The sequence below is a fragment of the Lipotes vexillifer genome, unplaced genomic scaffold (assembly GCF_000442215.2).
Source record: "Lipotes vexillifer unplaced genomic scaffold, Lipotes_vexillifer_v1.1 scaffold331, whole genome shotgun sequence".
NCBI lineage: Eukaryota > Metazoa > Chordata > Mammalia > Artiodactyla > Lipotidae > Lipotes > Lipotes vexillifer.
This window is the reverse complement of record NW_006774049.1, coordinates 1,529,918-1,537,019: the sequence shown is the minus strand read 5'-3', so window position 1 is coordinate 1,537,019 and position 7,102 is coordinate 1,529,918. Positions and strand designations below refer to the sequence as shown.

The 7,102-nt window shown below is 42.0% G+C and overlaps 1 pseudogene; it reads right to left on the bottom strand.

Annotated features, from left to right (window-relative positions):
• Positions 1 to 812: 812 nt before the first annotated feature.
• Positions 813 to 7,102, bottom strand: part of LOC103071896 (growth hormone-inducible transmembrane protein pseudogene) — a 19,379-nt pseudogene continuing 13,089 nt past the window's right edge.

Sequence of the window (7,102 nt, the reverse complement as noted above, 5' to 3'; positions counted from 1 at the left end):
TTTGTATACTTAAAAATGCAACAATTTTCATGCTTTGAGTATTTTTTCTTGAGTGTTTTAAGGATATTTTGTTCTACACAATTCAAAAGTAAGACTCACACGCACACATACTATTTAACAGGGATTCTCCATATGATTGGCATTGTGGACTCATCTAACAGTGTCAAACAATGGGAAGCCAAACATGATCACATATGTACTTTAAGGACAGCCTTGACAATCACCTATGTCTTTGTTTTCTGCTCAGTGCTTCTGCTAAGTTCAGCAGAGGTACAACCATGACTTGTTTCCAAATGTCCAACCCCCCTCACTGACTCACCACAATTACATAAGTGCTAAGTTCTCAGCATTCAAAGAAAGACTGCAGGTGACCCTTTACTTCTCTCTGGTCCCTTTACCAAACCCCTATGTCACTTGTGACATTACTTGTTAATAGTCCACATTCAGAAAAAAAAAAAAAAGGAGGTACACGTTTGCTAAATTTCAGTTAACCAAATAAATTTAAAAATAGATAAAATACTTAAATTCCTGCAACACAAACCTTGGTTTTCACACTCATTAGAACATTTTAGAATTACTCAAACATGAGAATTGAAAATGTGTGTGCTATTTGGAATAGAACTACTGAATTTATTCTCCAGAAGAAAAAGCAGACCTGAAGCATCACATTATTGGAACACTTGAAACATGCTGACAAGTTCTTATCTTCTAAACTTCAATGAAAGCTGCTTGCACAAACTATTTAACAAATATCTGCCCCTATTAAACAAGCCAGATATCTGATGTATTAAGGAAGTCAGAAGCTGGTCACTTCACTTCTTTCTGTTGCCTCCAGTTGCTAGAATACTGGCAACTCACATAAATATGTATAATATGTTCATGTAGGCTCCCAGCATTGAATTAACAGGATCACATTTTTGAACTCCATACACTGGTACTCTTCTGTATGCTTGATTACTTTCTGTGTGTCATACGGAAGAAACATGCTGAAAAGAACTAATCCACCATAAATTACCAGTACAGAGTGGCACCAGCCACAGTGGTAGGTGGAAGAAGCATAGATCCCAGTGAGGACAAAAAGACGAGACCCAGGCCCATGCTTAGTGGTGTCCCCATGTTCAGAAACTTCTCGCTGGGCACACACATGGCCACGGTGGAGAGACCCCCCACAATGCCAGCCGTGTACCATGCATCTCTGATGAGAAGAGGCCCCCCCTAATATCATCAGAGGAGCCACCACTGCACCCATCACACCAGAAAGTAATAACCAAGCAAGATGCTTTGGGCCTGGGCTCCTGTCATATGATATCGACTGTACCAGCATTCCAGCTCCAATCATGGCTGCATGACAACTGGTGCAATCAAAGCTCGCACCAGTTGTCACCCGAGAGCCTCTCATCACCAAGTTCATGAGAGCAGGAGTACTGCTCACTGCCAGGACAGACAAAGCTGTTAAACCAATACTTCCTTCTAAGTACATATAGGTGGAATGAATTCTGCCCTTCACATACTGAGGCCAAATTATAGCCTTTTCAATAGCTCCAATCTCATTATACATTTCCAAGCCACAGTAGCACAGAACACCAAAACAAACAGCAGCCCTTCTAGCAATAAAACATCTCATCTGATCAATTTTAAATATTTTTTCCAATGATGGTTCCAAAGCTGCCTCTTTTGAGTCCTTGGCCAGTTTTCCCATGCCAGATCTCAATTCTTGTCTTGGTGGCATATTCCCTGACGGGTGTGAAGAGCCATCGATTCTTCGTGATGGAATTCTTCACAACAGGGGAGGCCTTGGTGAAAGCTGGGAGGAAAACTCTGGAAGGTAGTGTCCAGAGACACACAAGTCTTGTGGCCAGTATGGTGGTGCACCTGGTTTACCAAGCAGATCTGAAATGCGCAGTTCGCGTTCCGGGCGGCGAAAGGCAACCAGGCGCACTTCCCGTGCCCTTCGCCCACCTCTTACTTGATAATTTTTAGTTAATAAAAATTGTGTTGAGCTAAACTCTCAGACTATATGAACAGAAATCAGGGAAGGAAAAGATGAGTAGAACTATGCTAAAGTCTTCATCTTAAATAAGAAAAACTCAAGATACAACTTCTTAACGTCAGCAATTGGAGAACAATTTTGTAGCTTGCTTTCAAAAGTATTGACAAGAACTGTTGCACCATGCCAGTCACCCACTTTTAGGGTTAGCAAATTTTTATCACTTTCCTGGACTGCCTTCCTCTCTTCTGCTCTCTTTTCCTTTTCTGGTTAGAAATGTTTCACATGCATGATGACATTTTATATTTCTTTATCCAAATATGATACCATCTGGAGGCATTCTGCATTCCTTTTGGCTTTGGACTTTTTATAATCTGTGATCAGAATATAGATGGTTAAAGATGCCTACTTTATCCAGTTTCCTATGTAGGATTTATGTAATGCTAGTGCTCATTTATTTTGATATGGAGATTGAACTTGGGAGGCTATGCATGGATTTAAGCTGTACACTTAGCTCCAGGATACAGAGAAAACTCAATGCAACTGAAACCTTGATAGTCCTGATTGGCAGGATGCCAAAGGCAATCTAGAGGGAGTTATAAGCACCAGATGGAATAACAGAAATTCCTGGTGGTTCTACATTCGAAACATCAAGAATCTAAACCTTTCTTACTAACTTCACTGTTTCTACTTTACTGTTACCAGTCTAACCTGACAATTGTAACTAGTTGACCTACCCACTCACCCTTCCCCACTCCCTCACCCAGTCTATTCTCAACACAATAATCTGAGTGGAGCCTTTAAAAACAAATCAGACCATGCTCAAAACCTTCTAGTGAGATATATGTGCTCTTGATACTACGTATAAAATAGATAACTAATGAGAACATACTGTATAGCACAGGGAACTCTACTTAATGCAGTGTGGTGACCTAAATGGGAAGGAAATCCAAAGAAGAGGGGATGTATGTATATGTATAACTGATTCATTTTGTTGTACAGTAGAAACTAACACAACACTGTAAAGCAACTATACTCCAATAAAAATTAATTTAAAAAAACCTAGTGACTTCTCATTTCACTCCAGCAAAAGCCAACATCCCTACAATGACAGCAAGGCACCACACAGGGGACCTGACCTACCTGTCCTCTCATTTCCAAACACTTCCTCCCTCACCTGTTCTGCTCCAGCCACACTGATGTTCCTAGTCACTCCCAGCTCAGGATCTTAGCACTTGATGTTCTGTCGGCCTGAAATGTTCCTCCTCCAGTTATCCGCATGGCTTGTTCCCTGACTTCCTCAAGCCACTGTTAAAATGTAACACTAGGAGAGGGGCTTCCCATGACCACTCCTTATAAAGTAGTCAGTCATCCCCCTGCCCAGGGCACTCCCCTTCTCCCTTATTCTTCTTTCATATTCTCCATGGCACTTGTTCACATCTGACTCACTCCAAGTGCTGTCATGTATTTTGTTAGATTATGGCACCCCTATTAGAATGCAAGCTTCACCAGGGCAGGCAGGTTGTTCCGTGTATGGCTGGATTCAGGCACACTGCCCAGAATACGGCACAGGAAGCACCGAGTATGTATCTGGGGATGGTCACCACAAGTACACCTCTTGGCTTTCTTGGTAAAGTCTCAGACTCTTTATTATGAGATAATGGTCATGAAAAGAGACCTCCGTGAGGGGGGACTGGAGAAAATATTATAATGAGGAGAAAGATCCTAGCTTGGTGTTGTGGGTTGAATTGACTGTGTCCCCCCAAATTCATATGATGAAACCCCAACCCCCAGTACTTCAGAATGTGACTGTGTTTGGAGAAAGGGCCCTTAGAGAGGTGATTAAACTAAAATGAGGTCATGAGGGTGGGCCCTCATCCAATATGGCTGTTGTGTTTATAAGAGGAAATTTGGACACACGGGGAGACACCAGGGATGTGCACACAGGGGAAAGGCCATGTGAGGACTCAGTAAGAAGGCGGCCATCTGTAAGCCAAGGAGAGAGGCCTCAGGAGAAACCAAACCTGCCAAGCCCTTGGTCTTGAACTTCTGGCCTCCAATTGTGAGAAGAAAAATTCTGTGGTTTAAATCACCCAGTCTGTGGTATTTTGTTATGGCAACCCTAGCAAATGAATATACCTAACTTCAGGGAAAACTGATATTTTGAGTTGGACTTACAAATGCCTGGGTCTACTTGTATATATGAAGCCAAATGGAAACATAAGCTCATTAAAGGTTTCTAAAGGTCCAGTGGTTCTAGAGAGTTCATGATTACTAAGAAAGAAAGGTGTCCTACTAGTAGCAATTGTATAGAGCTAGGCTGACTTCAATCCTGGAATAATGAAGGCTCCCCTTAGGGGCAGACCACGACTATCATTGTCATCACCATTGATACCAATGCTGCCCTACCATGTGCCAGGTCCTCTTCCAATGATTCCCATGCGTGCATTGAGTCATCCAATACTCACAATAGCTCTGTGAAAGTTTATCACCTCATTTTACAGATGAGAAAACTGAGAGACAGGTTGACAAAGTTGCCCAAGGTCATATGTTGCTTTTTTCTTTTCCGCGGTACGTGGGCCTCTCACTGCTGTGGCCTCCCACGTTGCGGAGCACAGGCTCAGGACGCGCAGGCGCAGTAGCCATGGCTCACGGGCCCAGCTGCTCCGTGGCATGTGGGATCTTCCCGGACCGGGGCATGAACCCGTGTCCCCTGCGTCATCAGGCGGACTCTCAACCACTGCGCCACCAGGGAAGCCCGGTCGTATGTTTTAAGTGGCAGAGCCAAGGTTTGAATTAGGCAGTGTCTCTGAAGCCCATGCTTTTAACTCCTGCACTCCACCTCCTTTTATATATCTTTCCCTGCCTGCAAAAGGCATTTTCCTGCACATTTAGATTTGCTAGTCACTGGCCTACAAGGACAAGTTCTTAGCTTAGCCTTCTATTAGCACAAACCTACATTTCCAGCTTTATTTTTATTATTCTCATACATTTAGAAAAATTGTATCATCTTGTCTATCAACTTTTCCTTGCTCCCCTCCCCCTCCCCCATGTCCCTGCTTTCTTGGTCTTTGCCTTCCCCCGCCCCCCTTAGGTCATTCTAGTTTCCTATAGTGCCTTCTGTCCTCATTCTTACCTATTATCCTTATCTAGAATCTACTTTTGAAGACCAAATCCAAACCTTACCTCCCCCATAAGATCTTACATTAACTCTCCCTTCTGAAAATTTCATTGTACCCAAAACTAATTTGAGAATTAATCACGTACATTTTAATTGAAATTTTTCTATCTTTGGCTCAATATTCTGTATAAATATTCTTAAGGCTTTACTTTTCACCAGTTTTATGTCTCATCTTCAAAATAGAATTTTTTTTTTTTTAACATCTTTATTGGGGTATAATTGCTTTACAATGGTGTGTTAGTTTCTGCTTTATATCAGAGTGAGTCAGTTATACATATATATATGTTCCCATATCTCTTCCCTCTTTGTCTCCCTCCCTCCCACCCTCCCTATCCCACCCCTCCAGACAGCCACAAAGAACTGAGCCGGTTTCCCTGTGCCATGCGGCTGCTTCCCACTGGCTATCTACCTTACGTTTGTTAGTATATATATGTCCATGTCTCTCTCTCGCCCTAACACACCTCACCCTTCCCCCTCCCCATATCCTCAAGTCTGTTCTCCAGTAGGTCTCTGTCTTTATTCCTGTTTTAATTCACTGAGGGCAGGGATAAAATATCTACTCCATAGGATACTTTGAACATAACGAAAATAGAGATTTATTGATGTTCTTTGATTTGGAAAAACAGTCAAAACAGAAGAAGGAAATAATAAATGTGGCCATTCTAGTTAACAGCTAGCACCATGCTGAATGCATTATATACACTAGCTCATTTATTCCCTACAATATATAAGTACTATCTATAAGTAATATCATTATCACTATTTTATAGATGAGGGAAATATGTATCTTAGAGGTACTATGTAGTTTGTCCAAAGTGACACAACTTGTAAATGTTAGTGATAGCATTTAGAAGTGTTGTGATGGATTAAAATGAGGGATTTATAATAATGAGGGATATAAATAGCATGAGTTACCAGAAGGGAGAACACAAATTGACCTCCAAAGTTCTGGTAGCCACAGCCTAGAACTTTGTTGTTCACCAAATTCTGTGTTCTTCTTGGGCATGCACCTGGACCACTGCAGTTAGATGTGGATTTATGCCTGAGATCTAGCCAGTGGGACTTGAGCACAAAGGATGGAAGCCATCTCTGGTCTTGTCTCTTCCAGGACTGGACAAGGATGATGCTGCTTTGACCCTGCAGAACGGCAGAGCCACAAGATGGAAGAAACCTGGGCCCCTGAATCACCATGTGGAGCACTGGCTTCTGAGTGGGGACATCACCTTGAGACTGTGACATGAGCAAGAAAAGAGCTTATTGGAGGGGCCTACTTGTTACTGCAGCCTCATTTACCTAACTGCTACATTCTAGTAATTGTCAAGGCGGTCAGAGAGCTCTCAACCCTCCTGGCACTGAACCAAGTATTTGCTGAGGAGTGTGAAAGCCATCTTATAACACCTCTCACTCATCAGTTAGCAGCCTCTATTTCACAGGTAGTGGGGTGATACCAGTAGTGCTTGTTCAATCAGCAGTGGCCTATGATCTATTGTGACACAAACAGTTTTAGGTAAAATGAAACAAACTGGAAAATAATACCTCTTATAGTTATGAGGAGTAGACATTTCCTATCCAACCCTAAATTAGAAATTCCATGATCCAGGCACACCAGGTTCTAAGGTTTCTGAATTTAAATAACCCAAATACAACAAATACTTTATAGAACAATTGAGAATTTATAAGGCTCTATAAAAATTCAAATTACAGTGCTTCTTGTTACCTTAGTCAGTAGTTCAAACATAAAGACTTTTGAAAATATGTGGAGGATTGATACAATTTATGAAAAACGTTTAGATGAGTGACAGAGTCAGACATTTCTGTTACAATGATGAGCTGGAGGGAGGCAGTTTTGGCCAGTTACAATCTCTCTCTGTCTCTCTCTGTCTCTCTCTGTCTCTCTCTGTCTCTCTCTCTCTCTCTCTCTCTCTCTCTCTCTA